Below are 19139 nucleotides of genomic sequence, written 5' to 3' on the forward strand. Positions count from 1 at the left end.
CAGCGAGCAAGCAGGGTTGTGTCATCTGCATAATGCAGATTGTCAATAGATCTTCCACCAATCCTGACGCCACAATTCTCCTCATAGAGTCCAGACTCTCGGATAATCTGTTCTGCATACAGGTTGAAAAGGTATGGAGATAGGACACATCCCTGGCATTCGCCTTTCCCAATTTTGAACCATGCAATGTTTCCTTGCTCTGTTATGACGACTGCCTCTTGGTCCAAGTACAGCATTTGCATTAGAACGATCAAGTGTTCTGGGATTCCCATTCTTTTCAGAGTCAGTCACAGTTTGTTATGATCCACACATTTAAATGCCTTTGCATAATCAATGAAACACAGATAGACATTCCTCTGGTATTCCCTGCTTTCAGCTAAGATCCATCTAACATCAGCTACAATATCCCTAGTACCACGACCCCTTCTAAACCCAGCCTGGACTTCTGGCAGTTCTCTACTGATGTGCTGTTCCAGTCATTTTTGGATAATCTTCAGTAGAATCTTGCTTGCGTGTGAAATCAATGACATCATTCTAGTTTCCACACTCTGTTGGGTCACCCTTCTTTGGAATGGGAACAAATATAGATCTCTTCCAGTCAGTTGGCCAAGTGGTTGTTCTCCAGATTTCTTTACACAACTTGGTGAGCACATCCAGGACATACAGTGAGTACTTATTTCTTCCATCTTCTTCTGATACTTCCTAAATGTGATGCAGACCCATTTTATAATAGAATTTTAAGTGTGATTTTTCACAAACATTTACAGAGAAGTTAGATTTCCATTCATTTGTTGTTGTACATTTTATCCCCTCATCCTTCCTTCCCCTTCCCTAGTTCACTTTTGTTTTTAATAGTCATTAATTATTGCACAATTACCTACTACCCCCTGCCCCTGTCCTCTTTGCAATGATACATCCCTTATTCTGGTATGTTTTCATATTATAATGTCTAATCATATTTTTTCATTTTAGACAGTTCTTTCCTTCATCTGTTCCAATGCAATGGTCATCATCTATCTACTCTAATCCTATTCTCCTCCCAACTCCCTATGTCAGACTGCTTTACAACAGTGGAGTGATGCACTACTTGTCCTTTTGTGACTGATATACTTCATTCAGCACTTTTAAAAATGGCTTTTTCAGCATATTTGCTTTGATTTTCACCATATGAATGGGTGGGACTTTGTTAATGATGTGCATAAGGTCAATAGCACTTTTTGAGAGGGAACATGAAAATAAGATGTGTAGACTATTCATGACAAGTTTGGTCAGTCTCTCTAGTCCTCCAAGTTTAAATTGTGTAGGCTCAGTGGCAGAAAACAGGAATATCAGCAAGTGAAAAGCAGCAGAGAATTGAACATGCATACTTTGGAGCCAGAGAGATTCCTTCATGAGACAGAGATAGATTAAGATACCTCAGCAACAGTGAAGAACCAGAGACTGAAGTGAAGCAGAGTTGAGCTAGGATTGCTGCCCCACAGAGCCAGAGGAGAGGCTTTAACCCACATTTGATAGAGGACTAGAGAGTGCAGAGAGATACCATAATTAGCAAGACTAACCAAGCTTTTTAACACTGACCTAAAGCTATAAAGCTGAATGTCAAAGGATCTTTGAGAATACCTGAGAAACTGTCCTGACTGAAGTTTATATCCTGTTTCTAAATGGAATTATACCTTGTTGACTTTTCTAATAAAGCCCGTAATCATAATTATGACCAGATATTTCTGTGTGTCTAGTGAAATAAACCAAGTGGAACCTTGGGAGGAACAACTGGTGTTAGAATAGGTAATAGGTAATACATGCAGTATTGTTGATGTTGTAGGATTATTCTCCTTCTGGAGCTAGGGGAGGTCAGATGCAGCTTCCACAATACTACCAGTACTCTCTTTACAATATACCATTCAATTTTAACTCATAGATGCCTTCAATGTTACAAGTTGTGGTTTACATTTTTATTTATTTCTACTTAAGAAACACTGAATATGCTTTTGACTCTGGTTTGGTTAATTCTAGGTCTTTGTAATTTCATTTTAATACTTATTTGATCTTCTTGAGTTTCCCTTTGATCTCTATGTTCAGCTTTCTTATTTCATCATTTCTTCCACTTGTTTTACCATCACAAGGATTTTGAAACTCTGTCTACTTTGATCATCTTGTCAGGAGGGACCTGTTCTTGGAGAAGGATATTATGCTTGCAAGGGTAGAGAGAGCATCGACACAAGAGAGGATGATCCTGGATGAGATGTATTGACACAGTAACTGTGTCAATGGAGTCTGGTGTGCCAGAGATGGTGAGGTTCACTCAGGATAGGGCAAGGTTCAGAAGGTCGCTATAAGTCATAGTTGATTCAACAGCACATAACAACATTTAAGAGAAAGTTTCAAAGTGTCTTCTATATTCATTTTGATCTTCTATTTATTTGCTATTTTTTAAACAGTATTTAACTTTTGTATGTATGATTTTCTTGATGTCTTCTCTTAAGTCATCAGGTTTTTAAATATTAGTATTCAATGTCTCAGATATATTATTGATATAAGTCCTGAATTCAAGTGGGATTCAAGGTTGTATTTTTATTCTCACAGACTTGTTTTGATTTTATACAGCTTCAACTTCTTTATCAGACTGATGATTCTGAGTTTATTCATGGTTGCTTTCTACAGAGCAGTTGCTTTTATTCTTGTGTATTTCATCTGGTGAGGTCCTTGTGTATAGTCTTCACTTACTATTTTTTAAATAAAGCATCTTTTCCCCTCCTTTGTGGTACTTTTCTTTTTTTCTACCTGGGGCATGAAGAGTGTGAACATGGGTCTTAAAAACCAGTTGCACTGAAACATTCCAGTAAATGGCAACAGAAACTGATGGACTGGTGGACACTGAGAGAGGAGATGTGGTGTGCGCAGAACAGCTTCCTCTGAGGGACTTTCAGCCTAAGGCAACTATTCAAAGGTGCTCTGGTCAGGGCAGAGTAGGACCATGCAGTGCAGACTGTGGCAGTAAAGACAAGAAGGACCAGTCACAATGGAGTTTTGTGCCAAGCACAAGTTTATTGGCTTCTGGGCCCCACTTTGTGTTGTTGCTTGAGGAAGTTGATCATCCCATTGGTGGAAGAATCATGAGAGGTCACTGGGTTGATGTCCTCAAGTTCAGATTCAATGTTCTTAACCAGCTGCTTGCCCATTTCCACTCTCCACTGGTCATGACTGTTGATGACTCCCTGAATGAAGATATTATGCTCATACATGGCAAGTAAGGCTCCAAGAAGAAATGGTGTAAGTTTGGTGAACACAATGGAATTGGTTTGGCGATTTCCTTCAAAGACCTTGTGTGGCATCAGTTTTTCCAATTCCTCCAGACTTTTTCTTTTCACCTGGAGTTCCTTCTGGGCCTCTTCTTTTGTTTTCTCTTTCACCAGGGCCTCTTTCTTGGCAAAGAAGTTGGCCAGAAGGATCTTGTAGTGCAACCCATTCTGTGTAGGATGCTGGGTTTGGACCAGGATAAGGAAGTCACAAGGTATCATCCGGGTGCATTGGTGGATAAGCTGTTAGAAGGCATGCTGACCATTAGTCCCTGGATCCCCCTATAAGATGGGTCTCATAGGTGGTCCTCACAGATGCTGGATTTGGTAATGTACTTCCCATTATATTCCATGTCACCTTGCTGGAAGCAGGCAAAAAAGTAATGGAGATACTTGTCATAGGGTAGCATTGCATGAATCTCACAGCTGAAGCAATTGATGTACCAGATCCCCAGCAGAGCCAACAGAACAGGAGCATTCTTCTCCATGGAGCAGTTTGGAAGTGCTGGTCCATTCAGTGAGCCCCCGACAACAGCTGATCAAAGTTGTCAAAGCCTATGTGCAGGGCAATAATGAGTCCTATGGCTGACCACAGTGAGTACAGTTCTCCTACCCAGCCCCAGAACTCAAACAAGTTTTGAGAGTCAATTCCAAACTCCTTCACTTTAGTTGTGTTGGTAGACAGGGTGTCATGAGCCTTGAGACTTAATTAATTACTTGTAGACATATTACAAAGCCAATTACAGTTTATTGATTCATTAATTAATTCATTAATTCATAGCAATAATCAATTGCAATTTATTTACATTGCAATTCATAAACCCATAGCAAACATATTTTACAGGATAGTGGGGAACACTCACCCCTGCAAGCCTAACTTCACTTCTCCTTGGTCTCTCATGGCCACTGGTGGGGTAAGGGTTCTTGGCTAGTTTAGCAGTTCACAGCCACCAGTGTAGCCAAGGTCAGCAGCTCACAGCCACTGGTGTGGCCTGGGTCTTTGGCTCTGAAAAGAGCCTTTGGGTCTTCAGTGTTCAGCTCCATGTCTTCAGCAGAACTGCAGGTTTCTGTTAGGCTCCTAGGGTATATATACTTCTGGGCTATGGATGTCACATGTATTCAACCAATAACATTAAGAATTACAATATTCAAACTCTGTATTATATTATATTCAACCAATAATATTAAGAATAACAACATTCAAACTTTGGGTTTTACCAACCATATTAGTTTCAAAACAAGTTATATTAACCAGTAACATTAGTTCCAAAGCAACATGGGTTTGACCAATCATGTTCTATACAACTTACATTCCCTTAGCAACATGGGCAGTAACAAGTTATATTCCCTTATCAGAGGTTTACACATGCTGAGGCCAGTGAGGCCTTACAGGCAAAAGGGGGCCTGTATGGGTATGTTTACATTAAACTGTTGTAGTACATTTCAATTTAAATACATTTTTACAGCAAATTCACATTTCTTATTAAACTTAAACCAATGTTTTCACATCAAACTTATGATATGCTTTCATAGCAAACTTATATTTTCTTATACTTAAACCACTCATAAGATAAAAACTTATGTTTCACAGCAAACTTATGATAATTTCTTATAATTACACTGCTCATAAAAACAGGGCAACAAACTGTTTTGTGACTGCAGAACAGTCCTTTGATGACATGAAGAACCACTCTTTCTCTGTCTCTGCATTGATGATGGTTTCCGTCGTAAAGGTCTTGGAGGAAATGATGAACAGGAAGGAACTGGGTCTCAGAGAGGCCAGGGTTTTATCAATATGGGTTCCAGCAATGTTATAGGCAAATGAGACTTGAAGACTACTTAAAGAGTATGACTTAAGAGTTTCAGTCACAGCGAGGGGTCCCAGGTCAGAGCCCATGATAACTATGTTGATCACAGTCCTTCCTAATGGGCTCACCTGTGCACACCTTCCAGTCACCACTTTGGACACACTGCCAGACTAGGGCCACTGAAGGAGCTTCTGAAACTGTGGATGGTGGGTGAGCATGGCCATGGCAGGATCCACTGGGTGTGCAGACTGAGATCTCCTGGAAGGAGGAGCTAAATAAAGCCTTTTCAAGGAATAAATGGTTGGTTGCACAATATTCTATCAAGGGATCTCTTACATTTTCTTTTTTTTTAACTTCGTAAAGGAAAATATTTTTATTTTGTATTTGCATACATAATTTGTTTACATTGTGTTTTATTTATGTACATTGTATTTTACACATTCATCTATTCACATTGCATTTCATATGATCATTCTCATACATTGTGCTTTAAAAAGATAATCACCTGCCTTCTCAGGTTTCCACTGGTTCTTTCCTAATTTCTTCACCCCTTCACTCTACCCACCAAACTGTGTGACCTTGTGATATCCACCCCCTCCCCAAGCCCTCTTCCTTTCTTCCCTTCCCTCTTTAACTTTTGTAACATCCTACTAGTAATCTATTTTTACAATAATGGTTTTATGCAGTATCAGTTCTTTTTCTTTTTCATCTTTTTAAAAATAATTTTAATGAGCATTTACAGAGATTTTAGATTTCCATGCATTCATTGCTTCACTTCTCTCCCTGCCCAGCCCTCCCCCTCCCCACTCCTCTCTTTCAAAAGTAAAAGAAACACTCTTTCCCTGGTCCACAATCCCCCCGCACCCCTCCCACCGCCCAAAGTACATTCCACTATGCCACCTTAATTGTAGACTCTTGTGTTAACCATAATACCCTATCATACATCTCTTTTAAACTATTCACTTCCTCATCTGTTTCAGTGGGGATCTCTTACATTTTTCAATGACCAATCATTCTTTTTGTTTCTATATCTTACATTCAAGTCGTCAGTTATTGAAGAAGAGTTGTTTGGTCAATGGATAGGAAAAGGTCAATATTTGTTCCCATTTCCAAGAAAGTAACCCAACTGAATGTGGAAACTATCAAACAATATCACTGACAGCATATGCAAGCAAAATACACCTAAGATCATCCAAAAACAGCTAGAACAATACATAGACAGGAAACATCCAGAAGTTCAAGCAGGATTTAGAAGAGGCCGTGGCACCAAGGATATAATTGAGGATGTCAGATGTATCCTGGCTGAAAGTAAGGAATATCAGAAAAATGTCTATTTGTCCTTTATTGACTGTGCAAAGACATTTGATTGTGTGGATCATAACAAGTTGTGGCTGACATTGACAAGAATGGGAATCCAAGAGCAATTAATTGTGTTCATGCAGAACCTATGTTGTTGTTGTTGTTATGTGCCATCGAGTTGCTTGCGACTCATAGTGACCCTATGTAGAACAGCCCTAAACTCTGCTCTGTCCTGTGCTAATCGCACTGTCTGACACTCCCATCCCGATTATCCCAGTTACTGAATTAATCCACCTCATAGAGGGCCTTCCCCTCCTGCGCTGTCCCTCCATCCTGATGTCCTGATGTCCTTCTCCAAGGACCAGTCTCTCCTCACAACATGTCCGAAGTATGTTAGATGGAGCCTCAGAATCCTTGCCTCCAAGGAGCCACCCGGTTTAACCCTTTCCAAGACAAATCTGTTTGTTTTCCTAGCAGTCCATGGTATTCTCAATGCTCTTCTCCAGCACCACAGCTCAAAGGCATCAATTCTCCTTCTATTCTCCTTGGTCATTGTCCAACTCTGATGCATAACAAGTGATTGTGAAGACCGTGGCCTGTATCAGACGCACCTTAGTCTCCAGAGAGACACCATTGCTCTTCAGCACTTTGGAGAGGTCCCTAACAGCAGACTTTCCCATGGCAATGCGCCTTTTAATTTCCTGGCTGCTGGTGCCAAGACTGTTGACTGTGGAGCCAAGCAAACTAAAGCTGTGTACAATCTCAATCTCTTCACCATCCATCCTGATGCTGCCAATTGGTCCAGTGGTGAGAATCGTTGTTTTCTTGACATTCTCAATCCATATTGTAGACTGCAGTCCTTGACCCTCTGTAGCAGGTGCTTCAGGTCCTCTTCAGTTTCAGCAAGCAGAACCTATACCTGGACCAAAAGACAGTTGTCCAAACAGAGCAGGGGAACACTGAATGGTTTGGAATTGGGAATACAGTGTGCCAGAGTTGTATTCTCTCTCCACACTTTTTCAATCTATATGCTGAGTAAATTATCTGAGAAGCTGGACTCTATGAGGAGGAGTATGGCATCAGGATTGGCAGGAGACTCATCAATAACTAGTGTTATTGAAGCATCTTGCTTGCTGAAAATGAGGAAGACTTGAAGCACTTGTAGAAGATCAAGGAATGCAGCCTTCAGTATGAATTGTATCTCACTGTTAAAAAAAAAAAAAGATTCTTAACTCTGGACTGATAAGCAGCATCATGATGAATGGACCGGAGATTAAAACTGTCAACAGCTTCATCTTCATTGGATCCACAATTAACACCCTTGGTACCAGCAGTCAGGAAATAAGGAGATACATTGCACTGGGAAAAATCTTCAGTTAGGGACTTCTCCAAATTATTGAGGAATCACAGTTTTAGTTTGAGGACTAAGGTGTATCTGATTCAGGCCATAGTTTTTCCAATTACTTACTATGCATCTGAGAATTGGAAAATGAATAACGATAACAGGAAAATAATTTACACTTCTGAGTTGTAGTGTTGGAGAACAGTACTGAACATCCCATGGATGGTCAAGAGAACAGATATGTCTTGGAGAAGGTGCAGCCAGAGTGCTATTTGGAGGCAAGATTTGGGAATATTGCTAGGAAGTGTTATGCCTTGGAAAAGGACACGATGTTGTGAAGGGTGGAGGGTCAGAAAAGAAGAGGAAGACCCTCAACCAGGTGGATTGACATGACAACTGCTACAATGGGCTCTTATGTGTCAGGAAGTGTCACGATGGTACAGGATTAAACAGAGTTCAGATCTTTTGTTCATGGGGTATCTATGAGTCACCTAACAACAACACTCATTCTTCTTTGTTTCTATATTTTATATTCAAATCACCAGTTGTTAATAATTTTGAAAGTTTGCATCTTTGATTGATTTTATAATGAAGTTGCAATATTTTTTAAAAAATTGGTTCCAGTTTATCTCTTACGAACTTTATGGTTTTACTTCCAGGTCTCTGATCCACCTTGAGTTGTTTTTGGCTTTTTTAAATGGTGTGAGTCATGGATTGTCTTCAGCATTCTGCAGGCTGCAATCTAGTTTTGCCAGCACAATTTGTTGAAAAGTTTACCATTTCTCCATTTGATAGGTTTTATTTCCTTGTTGAAGATCAATTGACCATAGATAGAGAGACCCATTTCTGGGTTTTCAATTCTGTTCCATTGAGCTATGTGCCTGTCATTGCACCAGTACCATACTGTTTTGGTTACAACCACTGTACAGTAGATTTTTACATCAAGGAGTGCTATGCCTCTCACTTTATTTTTGGTTTTAAGAAGTACTTTGCTTATCAAGGTCTCTTTTTCTCTTGTTGGTAGGACTGTCATTTTCACAATATTAAATATCTTCCTATCCATAATCAGGGCAATTCCACCACCTCCCCCCTTTATTTAGGCCTTTTATTGTGTCTCACAGAAATGTTCTGTAGTTTTCTCTGTACAGATCTTTTCTGTCTCTAGTTGCATTCCTTCTAAGTATCTCAATCTGTGGTTGCCTATTGTAAGTCGTATTGGTTTCTTGGTTTCTTTTCTGAGTTCACTTTGTTAGTGTAGAAGAATTTCACTGTTTATTTTTTTTTTAATAATGATCCTGCCACTCTATTAAATTGGTCAACTAGGTCCAACAGTTTTTTTGTTGAGGTCTGTGTACAATATTATATCATCTCCAAATGTTGTTGATGTTGTTATGTGCCATTGAGTCAGCTGTGACTCATAGCTTCCCGATGTACAGCAGCTCTGAAGCCTTCTCTGTCTTGAGCCAGTCTCACTGATTTTTAAACTTTCACATAGTGACAATTTAACCATCTCTTTGACAATCTGGACGCCCTTTATTTGCTGTTCCTTTTATACTGACATAGCAAGCACTTCCACTACAATATTGAATAGAAATGGTGACAGTGGGCTTCCTTGTCCCTGTTCACAAGAAAAATGCTTTAGACTTTCTCAATTGAGAATGATATTGGCTCTTGGGTTTTCATATATACTTTTGACTATGTTGATGAAATTCTCTTCTATTTCAGTCTTGCTGAGTGTCTTTATCAGGAAAGGGTGTTGGATTTTGTCAAATGCCTTTTCTGCATCAGTTGCTAAAATAAAATGATTCTTGTCATTTGCTTTGCTAATGTGATGAATTACATTGATTGCTTTTCTTATGTCGAACCATCCCTGCATACTTGTTATGAATCCCAATTGGTAATAATGATTATTTCCTTGATGTGCTTTTGGATTCTATTGGCTAGGACTTTCTTAAGAATTTTTGTGTTATGTTCATGAGAGATATTGGTATGTAGTTTTCTATTTGGGTAATGTTTTCTTTACCTGGTTTTGATAGTAAGGTTATGTTTGCTTCATAGAACATCTCTGGGAGTGTTCCTTCTTTTTCTGGTTTTTAAAATATTTTAATTAGAATTCATGATAAATCATCTGTGAATGTTTGGTAGAATACAACTGTGAAGTTTCTTATCCAGGATTTTTTTTTAATCAGAGAGTCTTGTTATAACCTGCTCAATTTCTTCTTTTCTGATGGGTTTGTTCAAGTGTTCTACCTATGTTCATATCAATCTGGATAGGGTATGAGTTTCAAGGAATTTATCCATTTCCTCTAGATTTTCAAATTTATCATAGTATACATTTTCATACTTTGCTTTGTCCTCCTGAGTTGCTTATTGAAATCTTCTTTTTAGCTGTTTTAGTTTGACATGTTCTTTCTTTGTTTTGGCTTCTTAATGCTCCTGATCAATTTTCAGAGACTCTACTGACATTCATTTCAATTGTTTTTAATCTCCACTGCTTTTGTAATGACCTTTCCTTTCTTAATTAATGATATTCTTGCTATCATCCCATAACTCATCTGATCTTTGATAATTGGTGTTCAATGCCTCAAACTTACTCCCAAGATGATCTTGAAATTCAAAAGGAATTGATTCAAGATCATGTCTTGGTTTCTATGGACTTATTTTCATTTTATTTGAACTCAATTTGAACTTGCCTATATGTAATTGATGGTCTGATCCACAGCCCACTTCTGAAATAGGCAGAGTTGGAATATTGAAAATTTTATGAGCAATATCATGCCTCTGGAAACCATATTAACAGAAATTTTGTAAATTACTGCCTAACTTGTTTTTTTTTTAAACTTTTATTATTTTGAGTGTGTGTACTGTCAAATTGGATCTGACTAGTACAGGAGGAGGTTGTCCTTCCTTCTCCAGCAAAGCGTCTGGTGGATTCAAACTGCACACTTCCGAGATTGCAGTGCAGCTTCTTACCACAAGGCCACCAAAGCTTGCCAAATCACTACCTAACTTGGGAGGGACTGGAGAGAGTTATGCTAAGTGAATTAATTCAGTCACATAAAAATAAATACTGTATAAGATCTTTTTTTTTTTTAGAAATAGACAACTAGTATAACATGGATGAGGATCAAATTAGGGGAGGGTGGGAGCAGAGGCATGAGAGTGGGGGCCATAATCATAGGGTCACATACTTTGATGAATAGGTTAAGGAAATAGGAAATATCTGGTGGGAAAAACAATGGGTATGAACTTTGTAAGTAAACTAGTATAAAATAAAATGTTTATATTTAAGAAGAAAGTAAATAACAAAAACAGATGGAAAAAAACAAACTCTATAAAAATTGAGAGGAAAAAAGAAATTTTCAGTCAATGGGGTCAACAACTCATCTATTGAAAGTCCTCCTTTCTGGGAAAATTTGTCTTTCCTAAAGTCATCGAGGTTCTCTGTTTTGCACTGCATCCTTGTAGTGTAGTCCCCTGTTCCAAGTTCTATTTATGTATCAAGTGGTTGAGTGGTATGAGACCAGGTACTCCATTCAAGCAGTTTCATTGCTCTCGATAATTTGAAGAGATCCCTGATTGCACACTTTCCCAATCCAATACATCTTCTAATTTCCTGACTGCTAATACAAAGGGTGTTGATTGTGTATCCAAGCAAGATGAAGTTGTTGGCAGTGTCAATCTCCATCTATCATAAACTATCAGTTCAAGGGTAACAATGTTTGCTTTCTTGACATTGAGATACAGTCCATATTGAAAGCTGTATTGTTTGATCATCTGCAACAAGTTCTTCAGGTTCTCCACACTTTCAACAAGTAAAGTTGTGTCTTCTGCACAGCACAGGTTATTGATGAATCTTCCTCTGATATTGATAACACATTCTTCTGTATAGAGTTCAGCTTCTCAAATAATTTGCTCAGTATACAGATTAAATAGGTATGGAGAGAGATTACAACCTTGACACACTCCTTCTTAATTTTAAACAATGTAGTATTCCCTTGCTTTCCTCCCACAATATCCCCTAGGTCTACGTCTAGGTTTCATGTGAACATAATTAAGTGCTCTGGGATTTCCATTCTTCTCAACGTCAGCCACAGTTTATGATGCACACAATTAAAAGCCTTTGCATAGTCAATAAAGCATAAACAGGCACTCTTCCAGTATTCTTTGCTTTCAGTCAGGATCTGTCTGAAATTAGCAATGGTATACCTGGTGCCATGACCTCTTCTAAATCCTGCCTGAAGTTCTGGAAGTTCCCTACCTATGTACTGTTCTAGCCAGTTTTGAATGATCTTCAGCAGTATTTTCCTTGCATGTGATGTTAATGATATTGCTCAATAGTGTCCATATTCTGTTGGATCACCTTTCTTGGGAATGTGAACAAATATGAGCCTTACGGACCACTTCCAGTCCATTGGCCAGACAGTTGTACTCCAAATTTCCTGGCATAGAATGGGAAGAACATCCAGGGCTGCATCTATCAATTGAAACAAGTCAATTGGTGTACTATCAATTCCTGGGGCCTTATTTTTTGTTAATGCCTTCAAGGCAGCATCTTCCTTCATTACCATTGCCTGCTGCTCATATATTATGTCATGACATTTTTCAGTGTCAATCTTTTCTATCTGGTACAGTGAATCTGTGTATTTCCTCTATCTTCTTTTGATGCTTCCTGAGTAATTCAATATTTTGCACATAGAATCTTTCAGATAGTATGATTTGAGACTTAAATTGGCTTTCAGTTTTCTCAGCTTGAGAAATGAAGAATTAGTCTTCCTCTTTTTATTATCTAATTTCAGCTCTCTGCACAGTCCGTTATGTTACTTTACTTTGTTTTCTGGAGTTGCCCTTTGAAATTTTCTGTTCAGCTTTGTTATTTTCAGAGTCTCTTCTGACATCCATTTTACTTTTTTCTTTCTCCTCTATCTTTGTAATGGCTTTATGCTTCTCTTCATGCATGATATCCTTCCTTCACATGACTCCACAATTCTAGGTCTTTGATCATTGATGTTGAGTGCTTCAAAGCTATTCTTAAGATAATTTTTCACAGGATATGAACAGACACTTCACCAAAGAAGATGTTCAAATATCTAACAAGCACATGAAGAGATTAAGATTGTTCACAGCTTCAGTTTGCTCAGCTCCACAGTCAACACTCTTGGCACCAGGAGTCAGGAAATCAAAAAGCGTATCGCGATGGAAAAGTCTGCGGTTGGCGCAGGATAGAGCAGGATTTAGGGCTGTTGTGCATAGGGTCGCTATGAGTCGGAAACGACTCGACGGCACATAACAACAACAACAACAATATCTGCAATCAAATCCAAATGTTTGATTACTATTTTTTCTTTATTGTTTCCAAATTTTGCATTCCAGTCACCAATCATCATCCAATGCATCTGGATTTCATGTTTGGATCTTATAATTTGGTTTTGTGCTGCTTAAGTCATTGCTCCTTAATGCTCCATAGTCTTCCATTGTGTGAATACACCACAATTTCTCAATAAATTGGTTTGTTTATGGGGGTTTGGCCTGTTTGAACTTTCTTGCTATTGTAAATAATGTTGCTATCAATGTACCTCTAATTCCTGTCTCAGTTCTAATTTCTTTGAGGTGTATTCCTTGCAGTGTAATCAATAGCTGGGTCATACCGGATTTCTAAATTCAGCTTTTTTTAGAAAATGCCAAACTGCTTTCCAGAGTAGTTGTACCATTTTACAATCTCACCAGCAGTTCAGGAAAATTCCAAACTCCCCACATCCTCTCCAATAGTTACTGCTTGCCATCCTGTTAATCATTGCTTCAGGTACTGTCTCATATATTTCTGCATGTTGTTGGGAGGCACTAGTCCTTTAAAAAAAAGCTATAATTACTAGAAAAGTAGACAGTTGGTTAAAGTAAGGAAAATCTTCAATAATGATTGCAACAAGGATTTTGAAGATGGTACAAACTGCGAAGATAGCAGCAGGATAGGGTAAGGTTTAGATCTCTTGTTAGTAGGATCATTATGAGCTGTAGTCAGTTTTTAATCATTTCCTAGCTCTCTGATACATACCAAGTAATTGTGAAGGCCATGGTCTGAATCAGACACATCTTAGTCTCTAGATTGACATCATTGCTCTTTAGCACTTTGGAGAGGTCCTGACAGCAGACTTCCCCAATGTGATTTGTCTTTTGATTTTCTGACTGCTGATGCTGAGTGTTGATTGTGAAGCTGAAAAGTGTTAACAATTTAACAATTAAGCTGAATTATAGTATAAGCTGAAATTGTTGACAACCTCAATCTCTTCACCATTTATAAAAATTGTTCTGTTAATTGGCCCAATGGTGAGAATCTTTGTCTTCAATCCATATTGAGGACTTCAGTCATTGACCTTCCCCAGCACATGCTTCAAGTCCTCCCAGCTTTAGTTAATTGCAACCCGAGTACTTATCATTGTTTGTGAACTTGTTCAGGTTATAATGCAGTTGATTTTTCTCAGCTGGCAAGGTTCTTTAGTGGGCCCCTGGAACACTACACCCACTCACTCACTGCTCTTCAGTCAGAATTGACTTATAGCTGATCTTCCAGTGGATTTTCATAAGCTATAAATTGCAAAGGAGGAAATTAATCCTATTTCTCCTGAAGAGCCATTGAGATTCAAAACACAGTTCAATGATACCCCAAAACTTGATATTTAAAACATTTGTTCTTGTAAGTGTTCTTCACATAAAGTAAGGAAGCAGGGTAGACAAAGATATTAATCCTTTCACTTCTTCTGTAGTTTATCTAAACCCTAAGTTGGTAGTTATGGCTATTTTTTTTTTCTAGAATAATCAGCTCTGGTAGTATAATGCATTTAAACTTATACTGCTAATTGAAAGGTCAGAGGTTCAAATCCATCAGCTGCTCCATAGAAAGCTCGGCAGTCTCTTCCTGTAAAGATTTACAGCCTCAGAAGCCTGATAGAGGGTGGTTGTGTATTAGACTCAAGTGCAGTTGGTGAGTTCTTCTATCATCCGTTGTTTATTTATGCTAGTGCATCAGCTGAAACAATTATTTCTATGAAGGAGTGACCTTAAGCTCTCATTTGTAGCCTGTATGCTTAATGGTCACACCTTTACCAGACTGCCATAGTTTTCTATTCTACGACTGGACAAGAGACTATTTAGAGTAATTCTAGTCATTTTTTGAATTCTGAACACAATTTTCTTTAACTCTGTTTTGTAGCAGGAACACAATTTCCACTGCAAATTAGATCACTTCCCCAAGCCCATAACTTATTTCTCTGTATGTTGGTTCTATATCAAGAAAAGCCCCAAATGGCCACGTAGAGTTTTATTTTCTGATTAATATAAATGTAAAACTAAATTTCCATGTGAGAGTATTCCTTGCTTGGATACTCAGACATCCAAACTCACAAATGATATGGAGTTAAAATAAACAAGTTCAAATAAATTATTATAAATAATAGTGAGATATATACTACACACACCCACACCACCCCCTTGCTTCTTGAACACATACATTCTAATTATGAAGCTAGTACCATATAAATAGGCTGTTAGTGAGGAAAAAAATGTAGTTCTACAGGGATTTTCATCATAGCTAAGCCTTCATTACTATTCATCCACGTTATCACTCCACCATTCTAGTAAAATAACATTGACTCTAGTAAATCAGATTTCATAAAGATTAGCACAATGCTTGACATTCTTTGACATAAAACGTATTTTCTGGTCAATAGCAATGCTGACAATGAAGAGAATATATTCTGTCAGTCTTCAAATTGTAGTACTATCAGAATCTTGAAAAATTATTGTTAGTGTTGTTAAATGCCATCAAGCAAAACTCATAGAAACCCTATGAATGAAAGATCTGATCCATGTTCCATCCTGTGCCATCTTCACACTTCCTGACACACAAGAGCCCGTTGCAGAAGTCACCCCATCAATTCATCTGGTTGAGGGTCTTCCTCTCCTTTGCTAATCCTCCACCCCTCCCAGCATCATGTCCTTCTCTAATAAATAGCCCCTCCTAGCAACATACCCAAAGAATTCGAGGTGAAGCCTCATCATTCTTGCCTCCAAAGACCACTCCAGCTATACCATCTCCAAGACATTATCTGTTTGTTCTTTTGGGCATCCATGGGATCCTCAGTGCTCTTCTCCAACAGCACAGCTCAAAGGCATCAATTCTTTCTCTGTCACCCTTAATCATTGTACAGCTCTCAGATGCGTAATAAGTAATTGGAAAGACCATAGCCAGAATTAGACACACCTCAGTCCTCAAACTGACATCATTACTTCTCAATAATTTGTAGCAGTCCCTAACTGCAGATTTTCCCAGTACAATATGTCTCCTTATTTCCTGACTGCTTGTACTAAGGGGTTAATTGTGGATCCAAGCAAGATGAAGCTGTTGACAGTTTCAATCTCCTTTCTATCATGATTTTGCCTATCAGTCCAGTGGTAACAATCTTTTGTTTTCTTGACATTAAGATGCAATCCATACTGAAGGATCTATTCTTTCTGCAACAAGTGCTTAAAGTCCCCCTCAGTTTCAAAAGCAATGTTGTGTCATCTACATAATGCAAGTTATTGATGAATCTCCCTTCAATTCTGATGCCACACTCTTCTTCATAAGTGATAAAACCCCCCAAGAACTAGATACACAAGATTTCAAAGGATAGTTTGAGATTATTAAGTATTGTAATGAAATATGTAAATATTTGGAGTTAGAAAACCAAAAGATAAAAAAAAATGTGTTCAACATTTCTCAGGCTTAAAGAATTGAAAACATTATGTAATTGTAATATTGAAGGATCTATGGGTAAGAACCAACACTGTGCAGAGTTAACTTGTTGTTGCTGTGAAGCTGAACACTGTGACACTGATGTGTCAAATGTGATAATGGTTACCCATGGTGGGTAGTGTTTGGTGACAGAGACATAATTGATGCCTTTGAGCTGTGCTGTTGGAGAAGAGCACTTAGGATCTCATAGATGCCCAATTCAAACAATCTTGGAAGCACGAGTGGCATCCACTTCCAAAACAGCTTGCCTCCGGAAACCCTGTGAACCTGGAGAAAGGATGAAAGTTATACAAGCATTCAGGTCTTTCATTCATAAAGTTGCTATGAGTCGCCTACAAATCGACAGCACTTAACAACAACAACATGGGTAAGAAAACAAGAAAAATATGTTTGATGACACAAATTTACACAGTGACGGCAACAATGGACTTGAGTTTGGCAGAGATAATGAACATGATTCAGGATTGGGCAAAGCTCTAATCTGTTCCTCATTGGGTAGTTATGAGTACTTGACAGCACTTAACAACAACAACATACACAAAATAGTGAATGTTTTATTTACACTGTTAAAAAGCAAAGATGTTTCTTAGAGAATTAAAGCGTTGTTGTTGTTGTTATGTGCCATCGAGTTGCCTGCAACTCATAGCAATCCTATATACAACAGCCTTAGACCCTGCTCTATCCCTTGCCAATCTTATTGTCTCTGACACACCTATCCCCATAACCCCAGTAATTTTATCAATCCATCTCATCAAGGGTCTTCCTCTCCTGCACTGTCCCTCCACCCTCCCAAGCATGACGTCTCTCTCCAAAGATGGGTCCCAACTTGTAACATGTTCAAAGTATGTCAGACGAAGCTTCAGAATCCTTGCCTCCAAGGGGCAGCCTGGCTTCACTCTCTCTAGGATGAACTTATTTGTTCTCCTAGCAGTCCATGGTATATTCAATACTCTTCTCCAGCCCCAAAGCTCAAAGGCATCAACTCTCCTTCTATCATTCCTAGTCAATATTCAGCTCTCTGATGTATAACAAGTAATTTCAAAGACCATGGCCTGGATAAGGCACACCTTAGTCTCCGGACTGACATCATTTTTCTTTAGTACTTTGGAGAGGTCTCTGACAGCAGACTTTCCCAGTGCAATTCATCTTTTAATTTTCTAGCTGTCGATACCAAGAGTGTTGATTGTAGATCCAAACAAACTAAAGCTGTTAACAATCTCAATCTCTTCACCATCTATCATGATGGTGCTATTTGGCCCAGTGGTGAGAATCTTGGTGGTTGAGCTTCAATTCATTTTGAAGATTACACTCCTTGACCTTCTGCAGCAAGCACTTCAAGTACTCCTCATTTTCAGCAAGCAGGGTTGTGTCATTTGCAAAATGCAGATTGTTGATAAGTCTATCTCCAATCCTGACGCCACACTTCTCATAGAGCCAAATTTCCTGGATAATCTGTTCTGCATGTAGATTGAAAAGATATGGAGATAAAACACATCCTTGATGCACATCCTTCCCAATTTTGAACCTTGCAGTGTTTCCTTTCTCTGTTCTGACAACTCCCTCCTGGTCCAAGTATAGGTTTAGCATGATCAACTGTTCTTGGATTCCCATTCTTCTCAGAGTCAGCCCCAGTTTGTTGTGATCCACACAGTCAAATGGTTTTGCATAGTCAATGAAACACTGATAGACATTCTTCTGATACCCTCTGCTTTCAGCCAAGAGTCATCTGACATTAGCTATAATTATCCTAGTGCCGTGACCTCTTCTAAAGCCAGCCTGCACTTCAGGCAGTTCTCTGTTTATGTGTTGTTCCAGTCATTTTTGGATAATCTTCAGTACAGTCTTGCTTGCATGTGATAATAATGATACTGTTCAATAATTTCCACACTCTGTCAAATTACCTTTCTTTGGAATGAGAACAAATATAGATCTCTTCCAGTCAGTTGGACAAGTGGTTGTCCTCAAAATTTCTTGGCACAACTTGGTGAGCACATGCAAGGCAGCTTTTGTTTGTTGAAATATGTCAATAGGTATGCCATCAATTCCTGTGCCTTTTTTTTTTTGCCAATTCTTTCAGAACAGCTTGAAATTCTTCCTTCATCACCACAGGCTCTTGCTCATACATTGTTTCATGAAATTCTTCTGTGTCTGCCAATTCCTTTTGGTACAATGACTCTGTATACTCTTTCCATCTTCTTTTAATGCTTTCTTGACCATTTAATATTCTGCCCAAAGCATCCTTAAGTATTGCAACTTGAGGTTTGACTTTGTTCTTCAGTTCCTTCAGTTTAAGAAGTACTGAACAAGTTCAGCCCTTTTGATTTTCCTTGCACATTTCATTGTAATACTTTACTTTGTCTTCCATGCTGCCCTCTGCAATCTTTTGTTCAGCTCCTTAATATCTTGATTACTTACTTTGCTTTGGCTTCTCGATACTCCAAGGCAATATTTAGAGTTTCTTCCGACATCATCTTGGCCTTTTCTTCTTCCTATGTCTCTGTAATTTCCTTTTCCATGTTTATTGTCCATGCATGTTGTTTTGGTTTTCGGTATCTTTGGTAAAGAAGTCAACCATCTTATCTGTATGATATTCTTTTTTTTTT

General features: G+C 38.5%; 1 pseudogene; it reads right to left on the reverse strand.

The window, feature by feature from the left end:
- Nucleotides 1-3044: 3044 nt before the first annotated feature.
- On the reverse strand, nt 3045-19004 carry LOC102855603 (annotated as a pseudogene).
- Between the last annotated feature and the right edge of the window lie 135 nt (nt 19005-19139).

The sequence above is a fragment of the Elephantulus edwardii genome, unplaced genomic scaffold, assembly GCF_000299155.1.
Source record: "Elephantulus edwardii isolate Elephantulus edwardi_28Jun2011 unplaced genomic scaffold, EleEdw1.0 scaffold00050, whole genome shotgun sequence".
NCBI classification, from domain to species: Eukaryota; Metazoa; Chordata; class Mammalia; order Macroscelidea; family Macroscelididae; genus Elephantulus; species Elephantulus edwardii.